Genomic DNA, 24,866 nt, shown 5'->3' on the forward strand with positions numbered 1-24,866 from the left:
TTTTTCTATGCGATCCCTGAACTATTTGACCCACTTCACTCGGCTACAGAGGGATCTAGTCAAAGAGTTGGGAGATACCCCCCAGGGTACTACAGATGCTGCTGTCTCAGAGAAAGTGACAGCACAACTTAATACCCTTACATCCATTGTAAACTCGTCCATGAGGCTGATCTCTTATGCAGCCGAAGGTTCGAGTAGGGCAGCAGCTTCAGCGATTGCTCTTCGTAGACAATCCTGGATGCGCTTATGTTCATTTGCGGAAGCCTTCAAGTCTTCCTTTACTAACGCCCCATTTGACGGTGCCACTCTCTTTGGCCCCAAAGTAAAGGAGACCCTTACCCGGTGTGAGCAGGAGGGAAAGACTCTGTCTGCTGTCGGAGTCCGTTTTTCCACCCCATCCAGACCGTACCCCAAAGGGCAATGCGGTGGAAAAATGTGGTTTCGAAAACCCCAAGGTTCTTTCCCAGGCACACAGGGTGATGCCCCCTCTAGAGGCAGAGGAGGAGGCAGAGGTGGAAGACGCCGCCCTGGCTGCAGAGGGGGTCCGCAAAATCAAGGTGACAGGGATACACTCCCTGGAAAACCTTTCCAGCACTCCTGAGAGGAGGCCCGACTGTCCTGCTCTGGAGGCAGTCGGGGGTCGCTTAGCTTTATACCCTCAGGCCTGGCAAAACATCATTACAGACAACTGGGTAAAAAGCGTTGTTACCAGAGGTTACAGAATTCCATTCCTATACAAACCCATTCCGAAGAGAAGACTCCCAGATGTGCCGCCCCATCTGCAAGTACCAGCAGCTGTAGAAATTTCAAAGCTGCTAGAAAAAAGAGTCATCCAACCAGTCCCAGCGGACCAAAGAGGATTCGGAACTTACTCAAGGTTCTTTTTAGTTCCAAAGAAGACAGGGGACTGGAGGCCAATTCTGGACCTAAGCAACCTCAATACCTTCGTCAAGAAAGAAAAGTTCCGAATGGTCACGCTTCAATCGATCCTTCCATTTTTACAGAAGGATGACTGGATGTGCCCAATAGATCTGAAGGACGCATACTACCACATCAAAATGGCCAGGGCGTCCAGAGATCATTTGCGCTTCCGGCTGGGAGCCAGTCACTTTCAATTTCGAGCCCTGCCCTTTGGTCTGACCTCAGCCCCCAGGATCTTCACCAAATGCATGGCAGTGGTAGCGTCTCACCTGAGACGACTAGGATTCCAGGTGTTTCCATATCTGGACGACTGGCTCCTTTCTGCCACCACCCAGCGTCAACTATTACAGGCAAGGGATTACACTCTTCAATTGTGTGTTCACCTCGGAATTTCCGTAAATTTTGAAAAATCGTTACTACAGCCATCACAGCGTATCTTATTCATAGGAGCGGAATTAGATACGCATCAGTTAATTCTAAGGCTTCCTCCAGAAAGGATAATTTCACTTCAGTCTCACATATCTCTTCTTCTATCGGCCAGAAAATCCCCAGCAAAACTGGTACTGAAGGTTTTAGGCCTCATGGCAGCTTCTCTCATTGCGATACCTTTGGGAAGACTGCACATGAGAGATGTCCTTCATGGATGCATCTGCAGTCATAACAACTGGGTTGTCCTGTCGTCAGGCAGCCCTTCAGTCGGCCGGATTCCAAAGTCCGGGTCCGGCTTCGGCTGATGTCGCACTTCACCCGACGTCATCTCTGTTGGTCTTCGGGTATAAAAGCATCAGCCGACGCCATTTTCTTCAGTCTTTCTTGCCGCGTGGCGAAGCAGAAGCTGTTCGCAAGTGCCGGTCGGTCGGATCCAGAGATTACTTCTACCGAATACTACTTCGAAGACTTCTAAAGCTAAGTACCCCGTTGGGGACTCTTTCTTGCCTCAGCCGATGTCAGAAAAAGTTAATAATTGTTTAACCTGTGGGAAACAAATACCTCATAAAGATTTCCACTCTTACTGCCTGCCTTGCTTAGGCCCAGCCCACGACGTAGCAGCCTGTTCGTCCTGTGCTTCTTTCAACCGACGAACGCTTAGACGTCGGTCGGAGTTTGCAGAACAGTTTTTCGGTTCTGATTTTGCGTACATTATGCCATCGGATCCTCCGACTACGCATTCTGCCAAAAAACGCAAAGAAAAAGACCGACACTCGCGGTCCGCGGTTTCGGCCGAAACCATGGTTAAGCAAACCGCGAGTGTCTCGGTTTCGGCCGAAACCGAGAAAACTGATCAAAATACAGCTGAATCTATCTCTACAACTGAGGTCCCTGCTAACACTCTTGAATCGGCCTCAGAAATTTTACCCACTGCGGTGCTTACCTCTGACTTATCAGACACCATTCCCTTGGATGTCTCTACCCCAGCACGTGGTGCGGCTAGGCCTCCAGCAGCCATGTCCATTAAGGCCTTCGCCAGGGCTAAAGCAGCCAAGACTACTAAAACAGTGCCTGTTAAACCCCCCTCAACCAGGCCCTCTTCCAGTTCTCAAATGCTTACTTTGGCAGAAGATTTAATTTCATTAATTAGAGGATCTCAATCTCACCCAGACAGGGCCTCTCAGCCCCCAGAGAAGAGACCTAGGGCAGAGCCCCATGAGCCAGTGTCCTCTGATGATTCTGCTGATGAATCAGACATTACTGACCAGCCAGAGGCTCCTTTCTCCAATTTTGAAGATTCTGATGCTGAAGAATCCATTCCAGCTGCTTCCCCACCAGAAGAATTCTCCTTTGGGGAAACCTTGCATGCCATGCGAGAACAGTTCCAATGGCAGCAACAGGATTTTTCAGACTCCAGGAAAAGACTTAGGACCTTTTGCACCTTCCACAGCACAGGCCCTTAGCTATACCTCCTGTTCTCTCTGTGGTGGATGATGCTTTCAATGATGTCTGCTCCGCTCCAGATTCTTTACACCCAGCCCCTGCCAAACCAGACAGATTTTACAGGGTGCCAGATACTCATCACCACCTTTACAAGGCCCCTCTTGCAGACCCCGAAACTATTTCCCAGGGTCCCAAGGCAGTAGCCGCGACCATAGCTAAAAACCCTGTTCCTTCCGAAAGGGAAGCAAGGTCATTAGACAGATGGGGTAAAAAGGTTTACACTTCAGCCACCCTTTCAGCTAGAGCTTTAAACTGTCAGTTTCACATGATACAATACCAAGAGTTTATGCTTGATCAGTTAACTAAAAAGCTAACCACTGATGAATCTCTTGATAAGAAATATGTATTAGAAATGGTAAATAACATACAGCAAGTTAGTAACCACTCTTTAAAATGTGGCTATGATGCACTGGAGGCTTCATTTAGATCAGCCATGACTGGCACTGTAATTAGAAGGCATGCATGGCTAAAGGAGCAAGCTTTACCGGATCATGTTAAATCTAAATTGCTAGATGCTCCTATGGATAAAACAAGTTTGTTTGGTACACCTGCCCAGCAGGTTATGAAGAAAATGGAAGAAAAGGCAAAATCAGTCCAGACAGTTAAAGATTTCTTGCAGGTTCAACCCCAAGGTTTAGCAGGAACTGGCCTGCCAAAATTGGTCCTTTCCTGACTCCACAAGACCTCAAAGGGGCAGGAATAGACGTTCCAGAGGCAGAAACCAATCCAGAGGAGGTGCCTACAGAGGACGACAGTGGCAAGGTAACAACAGAGGCACAGACTCAACACCTGCCACTACATCAACACAGCCACAGTGACTTAATCCTAAACCCGCCTACCAGGGAACAGATAGCAGCTCCTCTAGGAGGAAAGCTAACCTTATTTTCAAAAAACTGGCACCACATAACAAAGGACAAGTGGATTTTACGAACCATAGATCAAGGTTACCGGTTCCACTTCCACACTTTACCAGACAAAAGAGGAATGCCAAATCTACCTCCAAATCAAAAGACAGAGGCTCTACAACAGATAATGGAGTTAGCAAACATGAGAGCTGTGGAGAAAGTGCCAACAGCAGAGCAAGGAAAGGGTTCTACTCCAGACTATTCCTAGTTCCAAGAAAGGAAAAAGTTGGAGACCAATTCTAGACCTGTCCACCCTGAATACTTACATCATTGTCCCAAAATTCAAAATGCTGACCCTACAGCAACTTCTTCCCATGCTGGGCAAGGAGTGTTGGCTGGTAACTCTAGATCTCAAGGAGGCATACCTGCACGTCCCCATTCGACCAATCTGCAGAAGATACCTCAGATTTCTTGCAGGATCAGAGCACTATCAATTCTCAGCATTGCCCTTTGGCTTATCTACTGCCCAGAGTATTCACAAAATGCCTGGCATCAGTAATCGCCCATTGCAGACTACAGGAATTCAAATTTATCCATACCTGGACGACTGCCTGATACAAGGAGACAACAAAAGCAAGCTGACAACAGATTTACAAAGGGTCATTTACTTGCTTCAAGCACTGGGATACACAGTCAATTTACAAAAGTCAAGACTGATACCATCCCAGACAAGGACTTTCCTGGGAGCGGAATTGGACACAGTAAGACAAATGGCATTCCTAACTACAGAAAAACAAAAAGAACTCCCTCTTTACTTCTTGACACTAACAAAACTGAACAAGTTAACAGCAAGAAAGGTACTGCAGGCCTTGGGTTTCATGGCATCATGCATAATCTTGGTTCCATTTGCCAGACTACATATGAGAAAACTACAGTGGTACCTAAAGAATTTATGGTCCCAACACAGACACAGCCTAGAAACGGAAATCCCACTAATACCATGCTTAAAACAGGAGTTCCTATGGTGGGCTCAGGCATGCCAGTCAAACCCAGGCCTGCCCTTTCGCAGGGTCAAGCAAGCCAGACCATCACAACAGATGCTTCAGACCTAGGATGGGGCATATGCTGGACAAATGCGTATAAGGATTGTGGACACAGGACCAACTTCACCTGCACATCAACCTAAAAGAAATGCTGGCAGTAAAACTGGCAATCCAAAAGTTCAGACCATTTCTCAAGGAGGACCACTTGATGATAAGGACAGACAACACCACAGTCATGTGGTACATCAACAAACAGGGAGGCACTCATTCTTACCCCCTATGCAGAATGACTTTGGAGCTGTGGACCCTGGCACTCAGCTACAACATCCAGTTACAGGCAATATTTGTGCCAGGAAAAGAAAACTCTAGCAGATATGTTAAGCAGGACCACATCGGATGCCCACGAATGGCAGCTGCACCGGATATCTTCAAGACCATCTCAAGAAATGGGGAATGCCTCAGATAGATCTATTCGCATCACCTCTCAATCACCAGCTCAAAAATTCTGCACAAGGACATTCCACCCACTAGCATGGAAAGTGGACTCGCTCTCCTTCAGCTGGAAAGGCCTAACAGCATATGCATTCCCACCTCTTCCTTGATACACAAAGTACTACTAAAAATCAAGGAGGAACGCCCAAGGATAATCCTGATAGCTCCAAACTGGCCAAGACAGCATTGGTACCCACTGCTGAGGAGCATGTCTCGAACAATATGTGGCCAATACCCTGATGCCTTTGATGTTAACTCAGAACAACTTCAGCACCATGCATCCAAACCTAAAAGCGCTGCAACTGACTGCATGGCACATCACATAGCAGCTGCTAATACAGAACTTTCACAAAGAGTTAAAGACATTATTCTTGAAGCACGCAGGCCTTCAACTAGAAGGAATTATGCTGGGAAATGGAAAAGGTTTGTCATTTGGAGTTCTGAAAGAGGAAAAGATGTATCAAACATAGATATGCCTAACATTCTGGAGTATCTGGCCGAACTACTTCATTCAGGCCTCTCCTACTCCTCCATCAAGATTCATGCATCAGCTATTTCAGCAGAATACAGCTTTGATCCACCTGTTTTTTCACACCCTTTGCTCAGGCAGTTCCTCAGAGGAATCAAAAATGTAAAACCTCCAAGGAAACCACCATTGCCAGCTTGGGACTTGAACTTTGTGCTAGAAAAATTGACACTATCACCTTTTGAACCAGCAGCAACAGCAGACCTACAACACCTGTCATGGAAAACTGCTTTCCTACTGGCAATTACTTCAGCAAGGAGGGTTTCAGAACTACAGGCCTTAATGGCAGTGCAACCCTTTCTAATCTTCCACCAAGATAGAGTGTCCATGAGGACTAATCCTACATTTATGCCTAAGGTGGTATCCAGAGTGTCTTTAAACCAGGCAATCCACCTACCTACCTTCTTTCCCAACCCACAAAACAGAGGGGAAAGAATACTGCATACCTTGGATGTACATAGACAGCTACGCTACTACTTGGACAGAACAAAAATAGCAGAAAGACTGACCAACTTTTGTAGCCTATGCAACAGGAAGGGAAGGAAAAGCTATTTCCAAACAGACAATCTCCAAATGGATAGGAAACTGCATACGATTCTGTTACTCCTTCCATGGAAAACCAATTCCACAGAACATAAGACCTCATTCTACAAGGGCAACAGCCACTACCACAGCCTTCTTACGAGGAGTGGCTACCAAAGACATTATTGAGGCGGCTACTTGGACCTCCGTGCATACATTTGCCAAGCATTATAATTTACCTCTATATTCCAGATCCCGAGCAGGGTTTGCCACTGCTGTTCTGCAAGGGATCCTAAACACACCATAATCTACTTTTATCCTCCTCCTCCCCTAGTTGGCTTTGGTATTCTACCCAGTTGTTATGACTGCAGATGCATCCATGAAGGACATAGTACAGTTTTGTACCTACCATAAATGTAGATGTCCGAATTGGATAGCATCTGCAGTCAGGATTACCCTCCCTCCTTCCCCTCTGTGGTACTCCTAGGGTGTTTACCCTTCTAATAGCTAGCTAGTGGGGGGATTTCTTTCATGGTGTATTTGTTTGTATTTATGTACATACATGCTTATTTTTGTGTTTACCTCTATCTTTTGGAAACATTGGCATCTATCCAAAATTTTTAGCCTTCTATAGGGCTTCTGGCATCTGGGGCAAGAAATACTGAAGAAAATGGCGTTGGCTGATGCTTTTATACCCGAAGACCAACAGAGATGACGTCGGGTGAAGTGCGACATCAGCCGAAGCCGGACCCGGACTTTGGAATCCGGCCGACTGAAGGGCTGCCTGACGACAGGACAACCCAGTTGTTATGACTGCAGATGCTATCCAATTCGGACATCTACATTTATGGTAGGTGCAAAACTGTACTTTCTACAATGGCTACTGTTTGCACAATGGTCGTTCCAACAGCTACCTCTGACACACAAAATTCTGATCACAAACACATGCAAGTCGCACCTAGCCTGGTGGCTTCAGACTTGCAACCTTTCCAGAGGAAGACCATTTGTGCTACCCACGCCGACAGCTACGGTGACCTCGGATGCTTCCCTGATAGGGTGGGGGGGCATCTTTCAGGGACAGACAGTCCAAGGCGAATGGACCAATTTAGAGTACAATCTGCACATCAATGTTCTGGAGTTGAGGGCGGTGTTTCTAGCGTTGCAACACTTTGCTCCCCTTCTTCCTCTAGGAACTATTGCAGTTCAGACGGACAACATGTCTGTAGTCTGGTACATAAACAAGCAAGGGGGAACCAAGTCCTATCAGCTATGCAGAGAGGCCATGAGAATCTGGCAATGGGCGGAGTCCACGGGTCGCTTTCTGATAGCAACGCACATCCCGGGGTCATCCAACGTCATAGCCGACAGGCTGAGCAGAGCAATCCTGTTGCCGCACGAGTGGTCCCTAAAACAGTCAGTTGCGAAGAAGATTTTTCGCAAGTGGGGCCAGCCTTCCTGCAATCTGTTTGCGTCTCCAATGAACGCCAAATGCAGGAGCTACTTTGCCCTATTACCCCCTCCAGGGGAAGTCCCCAGGGACGCGCTGATTCACGATTGGCCCCCGGGTCTCCTGTACGCATTTCCTCCTTTTCCCCTGATTACAAAGTTTCTGCAGAAAGCCAACAACCTGCAAAGGACAATAATCCTCATTGCCCCGTTCTGGCCTCGTCAAATTTGGTTCCCCTTTCTCCTAACACACTGCATTCGGGGGCCCTGGATTCTGGACCCAGAGCCAGATCTATTGACTCACTCGTCGGGGGCTCCCCACCCCTCGCTCTTGTCCCTCCATCTAGCAGCTTGGCTACTCCAATTCCCTACTTAGCCAGGTCTGATCTTCTTTCACCTGCAGTTCAGAATATACTAGTGGCTTCTCATAAAGCTTCCACTACTAAAACATACACTAGTAAATGGAAGCGCTTTGTATTCTGGGCAAATACACAGCAATTGGACCCTGTCGTAGCTCCTTTAAATAAAATTTTAGAGTTTTTGACAGAGTTGTTCCACCAGGGTGCTTCTCCTGCCACCTTAAGAGTTCAATTGGCTGCCATCTCCAATTTTCATGTGGAAGAATGTGGGGCTCCTGTTATGGCCCACAGACTTTGTAAAGCCTTTTTAAAAGGGTCTTTTCATATTAGACCACCAGTTAGATCTCCTACATCACCTTGGAGTCTAAACCTATTATTATCTAAGTTGATGCTACCCCCTTTTGAACCAGCCTCCTCTTGTCCATTGAAATTTTTGTCGTGGAAGACCCTCTTCTTGGTAGCCATTACATCCGCTAGGTGAGTATCTGAGCTACAGGCTCTCTCTATTAAACACCCTTATTTGATCTTTCACTCTGACAGAGTTTCTCTTCGCACTAATTCATCCTTTCTTCCCAAAGTTTGCTCCATTAACAATATTAATCAATCCATTGAATTACCCACCTTTTTCAAAAATCACTCCAATAAGATGGAGTATATGTTACACAAGTTAGATGTCCACAGACAACTGAGATTTTACTTGGATAGAACAAAAGATCACAGGAAATCTGATCAACTTTTTGTAGCCTTTGCTGATAGCAGAAAAGGTATAGCGGTTACTAAAAGAACTCTTTCTAAATGGTTAACTGATTGTATCATCTACGTTTATGATTCCTCAAATCAAACGTTATTGGACAAACCCAAAGGACATTCTACAAGATCAGTGTCTACATCCCTGGCTCATGCAGCTCGCCTTCCACTAGACGCTATTTGTGCGGCTGCTACTTGGTCTAAACCACATACATTCATTTCTCATTACAAGGTAGACAAGGTTTCTAGGGACAGGGCAACCTTTGGTTCCACTGTGCTCAAGAACGTCCTCCCGTGAGTTCCTCAGGAACATGGAGCTAGGGACGCTACCCATGTGTAAGAACAAACGGCGAGATCGAACACTCTCACATATAGAAGTTATGTCCTTACCATAACGTTCCATGTGGAGTGTTCATCTCGCCTTTGTTCTTACATTCCCACCCTCCCACCCTTAGGAAGAATGTTCACTTTGGTGCCTGGTCTGGAGTATTCTACTTCTGCATTACAGTTGTTGTATATATGATATACATGTATATATATATATATATATATATATATATATTTATTAGATATTAGTATTTTCGTGTCTATGTGTTTTTGGCATGAATGTGTTCTCTCTCTGACTGCTGGTTTGCTTGCAAACTAGATCTGAGGTAAAGGCAGAGGGGGATTGTGGGTATTAGGTTGTCTCGAGCTTCTTCTCGATGCAGAGCTTGCAAGTGGCCGACACGGAGCCGAGGATCGGCTCCGAACCCATGTGTAAGAACAAAGGCGAGATGAACACTCCACATGGAACGTTATGGTAAGGACATAGCTTCTATTTTCATGCTGTTCAGTGACTACTTAAAACAGAAGCAGTGCAAATGCATTGATTATTCAGAGACTCCAGGAATGTTAAGCCCCATTCTTCTCCAGTCTGTTGACTAGACATCTGATTCAGCTGGAGGGGATTCAGAGCCTCATCAGTAAGAGGGTAACTGGGCTCGGTAACCTCTTTTTCTTAAATAGACTTAAGGCCTCTCCTCTAGGCATCACTCTGCCTCTTATGAGAATCTGTAACTTGTCTTTCAGGGGATTCACTTTACATGCTCAAAATGGTAAAATATTGAATTTTAGAATTTCGAGCCTGTAAAGTCGAACGGACGGAAACCACGAACCCGGAAGTGTCAAATGGATTATGTCGAACCCACAGTATGGAGAGCGTGTTAGGTAAATGTACTGTTTTTGAGGTTTTGGGGAGGGTTTGTGTGTATTTGTGTGTGTTGGGGGTGTTTGAGGTGTGGGTTAGGGTAGGTGTTGTGCAGTGTGAATGTGTTAGTGTTGGGAGTGCTGGTGTTTGTGTGTATGTGATGTGAGCTTGTGGGGGGGCTGTGGAACGTGCGATGCTGGGTTGTGTGTGTTTTGGAGTGTTGTGCGACCTCTGAGTTAGTATATATAAGTAGGGCGGGTGTGGGGAGTGCAGGGGGGCTTGCCCCCCCTGCATATTATAAGGGTAAGTGTGTGTATGTGTTTGTGTGCGTGTATGTTATGTTTATTGTAGGGAAGTGTTAGGAGGTATGTACGCTGGTGTATGTATGTGTTTTGTTGTGTGTGTTTGATGGGAGTTTGTAGATCCGCGGTTTTGTGTTTCGCGTTTGTGTATGTTCGGCGTTTAGGGGATTCGACTTTATAGTTTCGTGATACTGAATTTCGATAATTTAGTATTTCAGTGCTATAAAGTGAATCCCTTCCAGGCTATGAAAGATTCTATTCGAGGCATTCTTGCATAAAGTATTCTGATTAGTGGAGTAGTACACAAGCGTATGCATTCAGTCATAAAATATCCATTAGTAGTAGCAGCCAAAGTGTAATTTATTTATGCCCTTCCGAACAAACTTTTTGTTTTTCCAAAACAGTTCTAATCCCTTCATATAAAGCAGAGGTGTCCAACCTGCGGCCCTCAGAGCTCTTCCATGCGGCCCTCAACCTGTAACTGCAACATCGATGTACGCATGCCCCAAAACACTTCTTTGCTTTGTGTTTTCCGCTCCCATAACCTGTAATGCTAATGTCCGTGTGTGCATGCACCAAAGCACCCTTCTAGTTTTGTTTTTGTGCCAAAAAAGGGTCAGTGTGTTTACGTCATTATTTTGCGCCGAACAATCAGTGTGTTTGTTCTCACTAAAGAGGAACTCGTGTATGGATTTGCCGCCATTGCCCTTGAAAAGGACAGCACTTACCTGTGTTAATAGGTAAGTACGGAGTGAGTGCATGCATGAAAGTAGAATCGTGTGCGTGAAAGTAGAAGAAGAGTGTGTGTGTGTGTGTGTGTGTGTGTGTGTGTGTGTGTGTGTGTGTGTGTGTGTGTGTGTGTGTGTGTGTGTGTGTGTGTGTGTGTGTGTGTGTATATATATGAGTGTGTATGTATGTGCATGACAGAGAGACGCATGCACAAAGAGGCTGACAATGATCAGTCTACCTACTGAACACAAACAAGTTACAATATATCGTACATTAAAAGTACACTTACATTAATTTGCGGCTTTGCTGACAGGGAGAGTGTTGTTTGAACATGAACTCACACCTGTTAACTGTATGGATTTTCAAAGAATATCTGGATTTTTGCCTCATCTTCCAATTTGTGTCTTTTGCTTAGGAAATAAAAGTAGTCATCCAAGGTAATGCAATTCTAGGGAGTAAGAATGAGACAGTGGCCTAGGGTTAATGGGTCAGTAGTGGATTGACTATGTGGGACTGTAGCATATAAAGTTGTATTGTTTTTTTAGACAAACAAAAAAGCACCTAGTACTGTTTGCACCCAGTACTGTTTTTTCATTGGTGGGTTCTAAGCAGTGGTACAACAGTAAGCATAGCTTTGCTGGATCATCAATACTGGCAAATCAAGTGGGCACAGTGTCATTTTTTAAATGTTGGGGGTTTTAGTGTGTATGTGTGTGCTTATGTATTGGGAGTGTTCCAACAGTAGATGATTATTAAAGTCAGAGACTTATGGACTGTGGATTATGTTTCTTTGTTTCAAAACCTGATACTTGGGTACGCATGCCAAAAGTAGATTTTTTTAAGTCACAGCTTCTTGCCATTTACAGTGGATGGATATTTACATTTAATGGTCTTCTAAAGTGACCTGGAAATGGATATTGGGATGTTACTGAAAAAATATAATAAGTGGACTTAGAAATATAGTCACCAAAGCCGTAGACAAGGGTAAGGTGGTTCACACAGCCTATCTAGATCTTGCCAAGGCTTTTCAACACCATCTCCCACTCTGGAATTATAGATAAACTCACTAAACTAGGTATAAATCCCTATGTCACAAGATGAGTTGCCAACTGGCTCACTGACAGAACCCACACTGTGAAAGCAGCAGACTCCAAATCCGACTTCAGACCAGTGACAAGTGGAGTGCCACAGGGTTCAGTCCTGGGTCCTCTCCTGTTTGGTATCTACTTCTCTGAAGTACAGGCTAACACAGAAGGTCTTTGGCTAACAAAGTTTGCAGATGACTGCAAACTAGGAGCCATAATCAAAACTTCTAACGATGTGGACATCCTACAAAAGGGCCTCACTGAGACAGATGCCTGGTGTCAAAGCCATGGCCTCAAGCTCAATGCCAAAAAGTGCATTGCCATCCCCTTTGGTAAAAACTCTGTACCCATGAACTGCAACATAGGCGGTAGTATACTTAACACCGAAAGTGTGATAAGAGACCTTGGGACACAGGTGGACAGTAGTCTCTCCTGTGATAATCACATCGCCACAGTAGTCAGGAAATCCTTCTACGTGGCACACCTCATCACAAAAGGTTTCTCATCAAGAAAAAAGAGGTCATTGTTCCCCTCTACTCATCACTCATTAGACCCATTATAGAGTACAACGCCCCTTTTGGTTTGTACCTCACAAGACATCTACAACAACTGGAAAGACCGCAGAAATACCTCACAAAGAGGATTACTGGCCTCAAACAGATGCCCTACGTAGACCGTCTCAAAAAACTCCAGCTTTACTCCGTCGCATATCGCCTATTCAGGGGTGATCTCTGCCTAACATACAAAGCTATGTCAAACCCAGAGCTGTTGGACATGCTCCACTTAAAGAAATCCCAACCCCCCCCCCCCCCCGAGCTACATGCTCTAGGGACCTAAACGTTGTCACCACAATAAACAGAACATGCCGGAGGGATAGATTCCTGTCCCAGAGACTTCCCATACTCTGGAATAAACTACCTATCTATATCAAACAAAGCTCCTCATTAGCACTCTTCAAGAAAAATCTTGATGATTGGATGGGAAATAGGAAATTCACCCCGGGGATCACCTCTGTGGCTCTGCTCGTCAGTGGCACAGGAAAATAATTTTCTTGGGTGGCAAAAGCCAAGGTACCTCTTTGGCTGGGCTTGTATAGGCCCCAGGGCTGATAGCCTAGTACCTACCTATGAAAGTGTACTTTCAATTTACAGACCATAATTTAATTTATTTCAGGTAGTCCAGATGCTGGTAGATTGTATACCATCAGACTTAATTAGGGAGAGCTGTCATTGTAGGAAAATAAGCAGCCCTGGTTTCAGTGAAAGCTCTGTGGTTGCTTGCAGGTAGGAAACTGCAGGATGTTGATGCAATGCGTTTTATTTATTATTTTTAATGCATTTGTCATTTCAAATCATGGTTTTCTTTGTTGCAGAAGAAGGCAGGACTGAATGAGCCATATAATGTTTAACTGACAATGATGGGATAGAAAGATTATAAGTGATGTATAATGTTTGCAGCTACAGTTGTTTCAATGGTGTCTGTAATGCATAACTATTTTTGGGCCTGTGTTCCACTTCTATTTTTCGCTTTGTCCAGATTTCTTGCTCTAAGGTTGAGAGGTATGGTTCTATACTAAATCTCAAGGTTGTATTTACCTTGGAAGACTTTTCGGCATAATTATGAGAAACAGAGCCTTTTTAATATCTCTGCTTATTTCCAATATAAACTGCCATGCAACCTTGCAATTAACCTTCTTATTAAGCTACTTTATTTTTTTGGAATTGACAGGTATGATTCATCGGTTTGGTCGTAAGCATAGAGTGCTAATGTGACTTTGATTTCTTGCAGCAGTCTGTGGTTTACATATCACAATAACTTTTCTGTGCTTCTGGGTGTGTAATCAGTTTAACAGTTTTAAAGATGTTTTCCAAAAATAAATAAATGCATAATAAATAACAAATAATCCTCTCTACACTTTGAGCTATTGACAAAGTCTGGGAATTTGTTTTTTTTTCAAAAGCGAAGGTCAGCATTACAGCTCAGTAAACTGTCAGTCTGTGAATTACTTCTGCACAAATTAAAATGTCTGAATTTCAAATGGCTTTAGATTGGAGGGAAGTTTATTTTTATTTATTTTATTTTATTTTGCATTTTTTACCGGCAAAGTCCGACTGGACATAGGTCCATTTTCAGTGGAGGCCCGGGGAGAAAAGCTCCAAAAATAACACAAAACAATATAATACAATACATGAGAGGGAGAGACAGCAAATCATGGATGTAGTACTCATACAATATGGCAGAGATTACATCTCATTACAGTGAGAATCATTGAGGTACAGAATAAACATAAAAACATTTTTTTTTTTTTTTTACAGTTATAATTACATCAAGGCAAATATCAATGAGTTAACAAGTTTTCAATAGAAAGTTGTTTGTACATAGCTGAAGCTCTGAAGCAATCTTTTAGTATGGATTAACCTGGGTTTGACACAAGTTATATGTTTACACCAGTATGTAGCATTGGTTTTCTTATTGATTTACTTTTTGCCGAGCAGTTGTTTGTTGATTTATTGATGGTCCTTTTGGTGGTGGGAAATTGCATGGATGAATCCATCTCTATTATGATTTTTTTTTCAGACATTTTGACTTCCAGACAATTTCATTCAGTGAGTGGGGGTCATGTGATTATTGAGGTTGCCTATTTTACAAGTAGGGGCTTCTTGTGTGTGTGTGTGTGTGTGTGTGTGTGTGTGTGTGTGTGTGTGTGTGTGTGTGTGTAAGAGAGAGAGATTTAATATGTATACAGCATGTATTTTTGCAAATGGAATTCTTAATTAAACAGGCCCCTCTTTTTGGGCAAGTAGACTTGAGTAACAAATATTAGATCTTAGCCATCCAGCTGGGAAAGGTTAGTATGTGGATTTTCCATCTGGTTTGATGAAGGCTGTGCTACTTACCCAAGGACTATATTTATGGTTATCCATCCAGCCATCCAGTTGTTGTGTTACTGAACTAAATTGTTTGATAATGAGGGACTTTTTACAGACGTTGAAGGTTTTTGTGTCAAGAGCTTGTCCATACAAAGTGGCGTGTTTATGTTGCAGTGAAGGCTGTGGTCTTTGTAGTGAGCTTTTTAAATATAACCAGTATTTCTGAGGTAGAGGAAGTCTCTTAAGGCAGGATCTTTCTTAGCCTGGAAAGCAAGGCAGTGGTGAAATTTATAGGGGCCAGTGAGAGACAGAGGAAAGCAAGAAGCTTTTTAGTCTGTTTGGATAACTAAGTGAACTTAGTCCTTTGACCTTTTTTGTCAAAAATGGTTGTAGTCTTTCTTTTGGCAGGGTGTTTTGCTGAGGCACATGCCAAACGGGGCATTGCACTCAATAATGGCTCTTGTAAAGGAAGAGTGCAGGGATGTTATGACCTCCTTGTCACTGGATAAGATACCTTTACTAATGAAGTGGGCCATGTAAAAAGCTTTCCATACAACGGAGAAAACGTGGTGGTCAAAAGTCAGGTTTCCATCAACCTGGGTGCCCAAGTACCATATGACTGATTGCGTGGTTACAGCATTGTTATTAATGTGATAATTTGTGGGGACATCACTCTCCTCAAAGGGGATGATGATGCATTTTTTGGCATTAAGCTTGAGGCCATATTTCTGGCACCAGTTATTTGTTTGGGTGAGACTTTCGTGTAGCTTATTCAGAATTGTTTTATTAAGTCAGTAATGTGAATTCTTTACTTTATTGCAAATTTGTTGGGTTATTTCTGTAGATTATAGTATTGTAGGATTGCTGATGTTGACATTTTACGTAGTTGGACTGCTGGAGTGGTTTTCCCAGTGAGAAATGCTAGTGCTGTAGTAAATGTCTGTTTATTTGTAAAAAAAAAAAAATATATAAAACTAAGATGTTACGAGTTAACTGTTAGATTAGAGAATTAGAATGAGAATTTTAAGGCAAATATTAGGCATTTATTACATTTATTCATTGTTCAAATGCACCTGCAGTACAGCCAGGAGTTCGACTGTGGTCTTCCGCAGCAAGAAAAGAGTTATCTATATGATATATTTTGTATGCGGCCCCAAGACCATTTCTGTTCACTCAGTGTGGCCCCAGCAAGCCAAAAGGATGGACACCCCTTATATAAAGGGACCATGAACAATACTAAGATACTTGGAAGTTTCACTGCAGAACAAAAGCCATCAAACAGCTGTCAGCTTTATTATTCAACTTAAGAACGTGTCTTTTCTTCTCTTTCCAAGCTTTTATTTGCTGATTTGTTTATCTGTAGTCATAAATGAGTTTCATGTATGGCAAGGGCTACTTCTGTTTAGAAGTTAGTTTTCTACTTGAAGTTTTTATTTCCTCTTTGGTATTTCAGCTGATCTGTTGAAGAACATTACAGTGGTGGTTAAGCTTTCAAGCAGTAGTTGCTTAATTCGTTTGAACATTGTGAACTATGGGATCATTCTAGTTGCCCTACTGGATATGGGCACTGTGAATTGACATCGGGTGGCATGGTGCCTGGGCAATTTTTTTTTTTTTTTTGGGGCTAGGCTTGTAAAGGCTCCAGGGCCATTAGCCTAGTACACACCTATGAACCTATAATTGCATCAGAAAAAAGGTATCTTGTGCCCACATTTCTGGTATCTGTTAAACCCAGAAGGGGCTTTAGATTTATCAGCCATGTCTTGCTCCAACAAAAAAAAAAAAAATGACAAGCAGAGGCCACACACTCACACAAACGCACACACACACTGAAGAAGCAGAAGAGAAATTACTATAAAACTTTTTTTTTGAAAAACAGTCAAGAAAGTTACACAAGGGAAAAGACTATCAACAATGATAGTCGAGAATACAAACGTATTACAGATAAAAGAGAAAGGAGACAAAAAGTACAGACAAGATGAGAAAAGGTTCAAAATTTTATAAGATATGGTAAGGGAGACTGAAAATGACTACTGAATAGTCGGAAAGCAAGAGGAAGAAAAAATAAACTTTACTTAGCTTGCTTGAGAGTAAAAGCAACCACATCAGACACTAAAAGTGGCAAACAAAATCTGAGGTAACAAGGAAAGGAGCATCGTGGGTAAGGGTTAGGCTCGACAGTTTTTGGCATTCACGAGCTGTAGGAACAGACAAGTCAGTTCCGATGCTCAGGACCAAACCCATATTTCGATGATAAAATGAAAATTGACAACATCAGATCCAGGGGTTATTACATTTGATTTTCCATTCTTCTTTCTCTCAAAAGGAAGAAACATCCTAACATTCCACTCAGTCAGAGGAAAGCTGCAGCACAAAAGATCTTAAAGCTGCTAGACAAAAGAGTCTTCCAAAAGGTCCCTCCAAACCAGATAGGATTCGGAATTTATTCAAGCTTCTTTTTAGTGTCAAAGAAAACACGGGACCCAAGATATATTTTGGATGTAAGCAATTTAAATCAGTCTGTAAATAAAGTAAAGTTCCAAATGATCACAATCCAGTCCATTCTGCCATTTCTTCGCAAGGATGATTGGATATGCTCTACAGATCTTTAGGATGCTTACTATTGTATCAAACTAGACAGGCAATCCAGAAGGCATCTTCCCTTTTGGCTGGGAGCAAATCATTACCAATTCAGAGCCCTGCCCTTTGGACTCACTACAGTCCCCAGGGTGTTTACCAAGTGCATGGCAGTGGTGGCAGCTCACTTGAGACTCAAAAGGATTCCAGATGTTTCCATATGTAGATGACTGGCTCCTTTCTGCCCCTCCAAGCTACTGCTTCTACATGCCAGAGACGATTTGTTCTGGATTTGCAACTCTTTGGGCATAACTATAAATCATGCCAAGTCGAATATAATCTCAGTACAGAGCCTGGCATTCATCAGTGCTCTTCTAGAGACTGTGAAACAAATAGACTCTTTACCTCAGCATCATATCTCTACAGTAAGGACTCTGGTTCATTTTCTCCTTACTCACTCATCTCCTCCGGCATGGTCAGTACTGTAAGCATTAGGTTCCAGGGCAGCAGCCATTGTATTACTTCCTTTGGCACGCTTTTTTATGTGGCTTCTACAATGGACACTAGCTGTGCAATAGTCCATTCTATACCAACCTCTATCCTATCCAATCAGGCTCACCCCAGTTTGCAGAAGACACATCTGCCAGTGGGTGCAACCTGACGAGCTACAACTAAGCAGGCCCTTTGTCCTTTCAGCCCCTACAGCAACAGCGACCATGGGTGCTTCTCAGTGGCGTGAGGGGCATTTCTTGGGAAGAATAGTCCAATGCACATGGTCCCCCCCAGGAGACTAAATTGCACAGCAACATCCTGGAGATGAGCAGTCCTGTTAGTGTTGCAGGCCTTTCAAGATGCTCTTTCTTTCAGGACTGTTGCATTTCAGACTGACAACATGTCTGTAGTCTGTAAAGCGGGTAAGATCAAGTTCCTCCTTGCTTGATGATGTACCAGAGAGGTCATGAGAGTATGGGAATGGGCGATCTCTTCAGACTGTTTTCTAGTTGCAATGCACAATTCGAGGAAAACCAACATGTTAGCGGACAAGCTAAGCAGATCCATTCTGATGCCCCACGAGTGGCTTCCTAATCAATCTGTGTTGGAGATGATCTTCCTGCATTGGGGCCAACCTTGCTGCAACCTGTTTACCACTCCCCTCAACAAGTAGTGAGCGGGTACTTCATTCTGAACCCCCTCAGGGAAAGTCACCGAGAGAGACTCTAATTCACGTTTGGCCCCTGTGTCTCCTTTATCCATATCCCCCTTTCCCCTAATTCCCAAATTCTTCAGAAAGCAAGCAGACTGAAGAGCTCAGTGGTCATCATTGCCCCTTTCTAGCCACTGCAGGTATGGTTCCCCTTCCTGTGGTCTCATCTTCTCTATCCTCCATGGATGCTGGAGCCAGCTTTTGATCTCTTGTCACACCCATCAGGGATCCAGCATCCCAACATTCGAGCCCAAAGACTAACAGCATGGTTTCTGTACTTCCAGTATTAGCCCAGGCTTTCTTCTCCTGTACCCAATATTATTTTGGCTTCTCAAAATCAGTCAACCAAAAGGGTATACAAAAGCAAATTGAAAGGATTCTCTCTTTGGGCTTTGAATAAAGACACTGATCCCTTTTCTGCCCCAGTTTCTATGATTGTACAAATCTTGACAGTGCTGTTCGAGGAAGGAACTACTTTTTCTACAGTTAAACTCCAACTGGCAGCTATTTCCAATTTTCATATGGGCAACAGACATTTCTCTGGTTTCTTCTAAACTATGCAAAGCTTTCATGAAAGGAATTTTTCTTTTATGGCCTCCAATTAAAGATCTCTCTCCACTTTGGGACCTGACACTTGTGTTACAAGGCCTAACACAGAAACCCTTTGAATCTTCAGCTAAATCCAGTATGAAGTTTCTATCATAAAAAAAACAGTTCTCTTGGTAGCCATCACTTCTGCAAAGAGAATATCTGAATTTCAGGCTCTCTCTTCCAAATCTCCATACATTATTTTTCATAAGGACAGGGTCTTCTTACGGACTAACCCTTCCTTTTTTACCTGAAGTGGCTTCTGAGAATAACATTAACCAATCCATTCGTTTACCAGTCTTACTTCCAAATTTTACTAACAAAGGAGAATATATGCTACACCTCCTGGATGTGCACAGACAGTTATATTTTTATCTTTATATGACACAACAATTCTGAAAATCATACCAACTTTTTGTTTCCTTTTCCACAAAAAGACTGGGTTGTCCGTATCCAATGTCATTCTACATAAATGGATAACAGATTGTATTTCCTAGATTTGCTCTCAAAAAGGCGTGACATTACCCAAGCCTTCCAATGCTTATTCAACAATATCAATGGCCACATCATCTGCCTTTTAGTCCTGGACATCTGTTGATGGCATTTGTGCTGCAGTTACATGATCCAATGCTTATACTTTTGTTTCTCACTAGAAATTGAATATTATTTCTCACTACAAATTGGATATTATTTCTTGAAATAGAACCTCCTTTGGTTCAGCGGTGCTCTGGAATATACTTCCAAGAGCAATATAGCTGGGGACTCTTGTCCCATATGTTGAGGAAGAATGAAAAGGACAGTATCGGATTTAAGTTATGTTCTTACCGTAACTAGACATCTGTGTTGGCCGTTTTCATTCTTCCTCAACTTCCCTCCAATCTATCCACTATCCAAAGCTTCTTGGAGACCTGTTGGTTGTATTGAAACCTACAGTTTCAAGTTTGAGCCTTGCCTGTCTTTTTTCATCTCCTGTCTCTGTTTATACTATGGGGATTGGGCAGAAAACTTGATCGGAGGCTTTGGGAATACAGCAGAGCATTGTGGGTACACGGCGAAGCTCAAGAGTCTGAAATAAGTGGCCAAGTTGTATATGAGGATCGAATCTGAACCCATACGGTGAGGAAGAATGAAAATGAACAACACAGATGCTTAGTTATGGTAAGAATATAACTTTTAATTTCAACTCTCATAAATATAAACTTGGGAACATATCTCATTCATTGCATAAGTAAAGCTATTATCTTATTTCTCAAGATGCACTTTTTTTTGTTTGTAGTCTTAAACTATAAGGCATATATTGTTTCCTAAGTCATTATTTTTTGTGTACGCTTTTATAGGTTAGCTATATTTGCAGCTTCGGGTATGTTTCCATCTTTCATTTTACAGTCTGATTTTGTTAAAGAAAGTGTAATGGGATAGCCTATTACAGATATTTTTCTGTGGAGGCTGCCATTATAAAGTTTTATGAATAGCCCTGGTAGTTTCTCTCTTGGTTGTGGACACACAGTTGATGTTTTTTTTATTATCACAAACTACATTCACCTGAAAGCTTTGGCATTTTTTATTTGAGCTCAGTAGATGCTGTCTGATTCTATGATCTTGTGTTATCCCTTCCATCCATCTCAACTATTGGATTATCTGACCTTGTGATGGGGCTGAGCAGGAAACATCTTCGGTTACTTATGCTTGCTCTAGTGCTCAACCTCAACCACCATCTTCATTATCAACCCCCTTTTTTCCTCACTTACTGTATGCAGTTGGGGTGTCAGGTTAATATTACCATCTTTCTTGATTCAATACCACTCTCCTGAATTCTTTGTCAGTCATGCCTGACTGTCACAAGTCTTCTCTCACCCAATTCATCCATCTTTTTGATGAGCATCCTTGCTTCCTCTTGCCTTCTGCCGGTCAGTCCCAAATCTCTAGGTAGTGTAATGCTTTCCTACACGTGTGCCCAAACCTGTTATCTGTTTTCTTTTACCTTCTCTGCAGTTGGACCTACTTGGGCTTCTGCTCTGATGCCCTCATCTTTTCGTCTGTCCCATGATGTGCATCCTACCACCCGTCTCAGGCAATTCATCTCCATACTCTCTACATTCCTCAGATGCTCTGTCTTAACTGCTCATGTTTCTGTGCCATACAGTAGTAATGTTCACACCACCATTTTGTGCACCTTACTTTTCTGCTGATTTGGCATTCTTCTATCACACACTATCCTGACACTCTATGCCAGTTGGTTATAGCCTCTCTGCTTCTAGCTTTGACTTCCTTATTCAGACTTCCCTTTCCTCAACAATCCCTCCCAGGTACTTAAAGCTGTTAACCTATTCCACTATCTTCCCCTCTGTCAGTCATCAGCTTTTTCTGATTTCCTCATTTGCTGCCCTAACAACTGCCTTATCTCTACTCACTTTCATCCTATATGCCTTAAGTTTGCATTCTATTCGCCTATCATTTGCTGACTTACTTCAGAGTCTGCTTGTAGTGCTGCGTTGTCTGCATACAGCAGTTTGTTGATCTGTCCTCTTTAGCATGGTTGTTAATGTAGTTTATGAACAGCTGTGAGCTCTGAGCTGAACCCTGATGCACACTTTTCCCATTGAGAACCCTTCTTTGGGTCTAAACACTGTTCATACTTGTATTATTGGGTCCCTGTATATAGCCTGCACTAATTCTTTTAATGTTTCCAAGATTTCGAACTATTGCTGGACTGCCCAAATCAGCTTTCTTGGGGCCTTGTAATATGGTTTCTCCAAGTCTGGGAATGCCCAGTTGGACTCATTCCCCATGTCTAGCATCTTCTCAACTATCTATCTCACTGCAAACACTGGATTGATAGTGCTACAACGTGACCTGAATCCAAACTTTTCATCTGCCATCTTACTTTATACTACTTTGCATATTCAGTTATCAGTCACCCTGTCCGCAATTTCATGCAGTGTGACAGGGGTATGATACCAATATACTGCCCACAGTTGTGAATGTCCCCTTTGTTCTTGTACACTTATGCTGAATGGTTATTCTCCAGTCATCTCCATACTGCACGAGTATCCTTTAGAGCCATGTTTTGCCAATCTCATCCAACATTTTGATCATATCTGCTGTGATCTCATCTGAGCCCACTGTTTTCCCTGACTTCAATTTCGTTAGTGCTGTTCTTTCTTTTTGTAGGGTGGGCTCTTCTTTCTTCAAAGGATGTGTCTGATGCAGTACAGCTTCTGTGGGTTTTTCCTTATTCAGAAGCTGCTTCCATCTGCCTTTGATATCCTGTGGATTGGTAACAAGGTTGTTGCTGGTAGCCATTATGAATGGTGTCTGATAACCATCTTCATCATCTTTCTGGCTTTGCCTTGTAGCCTGAAAGGTTATTTGTGTGACATTGTCTTGCAACATGATAGATTCTTTGTGCCATCTGCTGAGTCACTTTCCAGAAGCTGGTAGAGTTCCTCTGATGCTGTGTCCTTTGCTCTTTGTTAGCCAACCAGTGTTCCTCTTGGCCTGGTCCATCTTTCCTAGCTTCCACTTTTTCCTGCACTCCTCCTTTCTTTTGATGACTTTCTGGACTTTTACATTTGACCATCACCTTTTCATATGCACTTTATTTCCATAGTTAGCTCATATCTGTTCTATATATTCTGTAGTCCCTCACACATGCTATTTTGAGGTGCTGCCATTCTTCTTCACCTCCACATATTTCCTCTTCTTTCTGAGGTGCTAGAGACATCAGTATTTGTTTGAACTCTTGTGATTTCTCTTCAGTCAACTTGCTGGTCTTCAGCCTCATCTCTGTTGATATTAGAGCTTTCTTTGACCACTGATTTTGGTGACCAGTGGTGTATGCTGTGGAATGACTGTTTAGCTGGGGATGATTTTGCAACCACTGATTCTACCTCAGTGGTCTTCCTTACTAGCAGAAAGTCCACCCGAGTTGCATGTTGGCCACTCTTGTATATGATCTTGTGACTCTCTTTTGCTAAACCATCTGTTGGCCGCCATCAAGCCATTTTGCCAGGCAGAAGTCTAGAATGGCCTCTACTACTTTACTCCTGTTGCCCCACCCATGTGGACACAAGCATTTCTCCAATCTTGTCTTGTCTTTCCATGTATGAGCATTCAAGGCCTCCAGTATCATGTTGTTCTGCTTTATCTATCAGGTCCTATAATTGCTTCCTGAATACAGTCTCTTCCTTGGCATCACAATCCTGCTGTGAGGCATAGTCTGATATCATGAATACTGCCTAATGTCTACCCTGGAATCTGATGGACAAGAGTCTGTCACTGATTCTAATGACATCCTTTAGTAATTATGCATACCGTCTTTAACCAAAATTCTCACACCATTTGTAGTCTGTCCTCCTCCACCTGAGTAGTAGGCTCCAGATTGCAAACCAAGAGACTTTGCTGCACTACCCTTCCTCCCTGTCTCCTGGATATATAGGATGTTCACTTTCCTCCTTATCATTATGTCATTCACTTGTAAATTGCATCCTGTCAGTGACCCTCTACCCAGTGTAACGATCCTTCGTTCATGTTTGGTTGGTTGATTAGTTTTACTTCCAGCTTTCAGTCAACAGATCTATCCCAGGTAACCGAGGCTGGGCAACTGAACACTGGCTGGCCAGTAGGGCACCTACAGCCAATTTTTACACCATTGTGTGGCTAACCCTAACATGGCACTCAGTCTGTGATCTATATTCTGTTATCTATGGGATACTGTGCAAAACAGTTGATACTTAAAGCAGTTATTCTGCACAACTCTTCCCAGGTAGGCACTGGGTGAAATTCTTGGCTAGGCTTTTAAGGGCCTCTGGGCCAATAGCGTAATATCATCCTGTGAACCACCTAGAGTCTGTGCTGCTGCTGATGACTCCATTTAAATTAAGTGAGGTGGAAACACCTAGCATGTTTTCAGGAGATGGGAGGAACCCCACAGAGACACATAGAGGTCATGGAAATTCTGCACGGGCATTGGCTGGAGGTCGGGATTGAACCTTATACCCCGTGTTTGTGAGACAAAGGTTTTAACTGTTATGCTAGTCTTGTCCAGTATCCTCTGTCCTGACTTTTATTGTATACAATTGCTGTAAATTTACACTTCATGTTCAAGTTGTACAATGACAGCAAGACAATTTGTAAGGCTGAATCTTAAATCTGAAAGAAGAAATGGTGACGGAAAGCCATAGGAGTGTTGCATTGTAAGTTTTGTAGTAACCATGCAAGAAGTCTGTATAGCATGATAATATGCTGAGCTGGAAGTGGAGTAGAGATCTTGCACAGCTAAGCAATGATAGAGAATTTATTTCTAAAGGTACTGTAATGACTATCTTTCCTCCTATCTGGCAACATACAAATATTTTCCACCTGTACTTGTGTTTTATGCTATCTTACAGTTGTGTCTCTCCTTCCTGTTATATTACTTGCAGTCCATCACCTGTGCAAGTTAACTTTCTGCTCTGACAAGTGTTTGCTTTCCGTTTATATTCCTAATT

The 24,866-nt window shown here is 43.0% G+C and overlaps 1 protein-coding gene across 1 annotated transcript in view; it reads left to right on the top strand.

Annotated features, from left to right (window-relative positions):
- The window catches only part of NSRP1 (nuclear speckle splicing regulatory protein 1), an 884,562-nt gene that overhangs the window by 857,748 nt on the left and 1,948 nt on the right, over positions 1-24,866 (top strand). The window lies entirely within an intron of this gene.

Source organism: Protopterus annectens, chromosome 13.part0 (genome assembly GCF_019279795.1).
Source record: "Protopterus annectens isolate FY-2018-M chromosome 13.part0, PAN1.0, whole genome shotgun sequence".
NCBI lineage: Eukaryota > Metazoa > Chordata > Ceratodontiformes > Protopteridae > Protopterus > Protopterus annectens.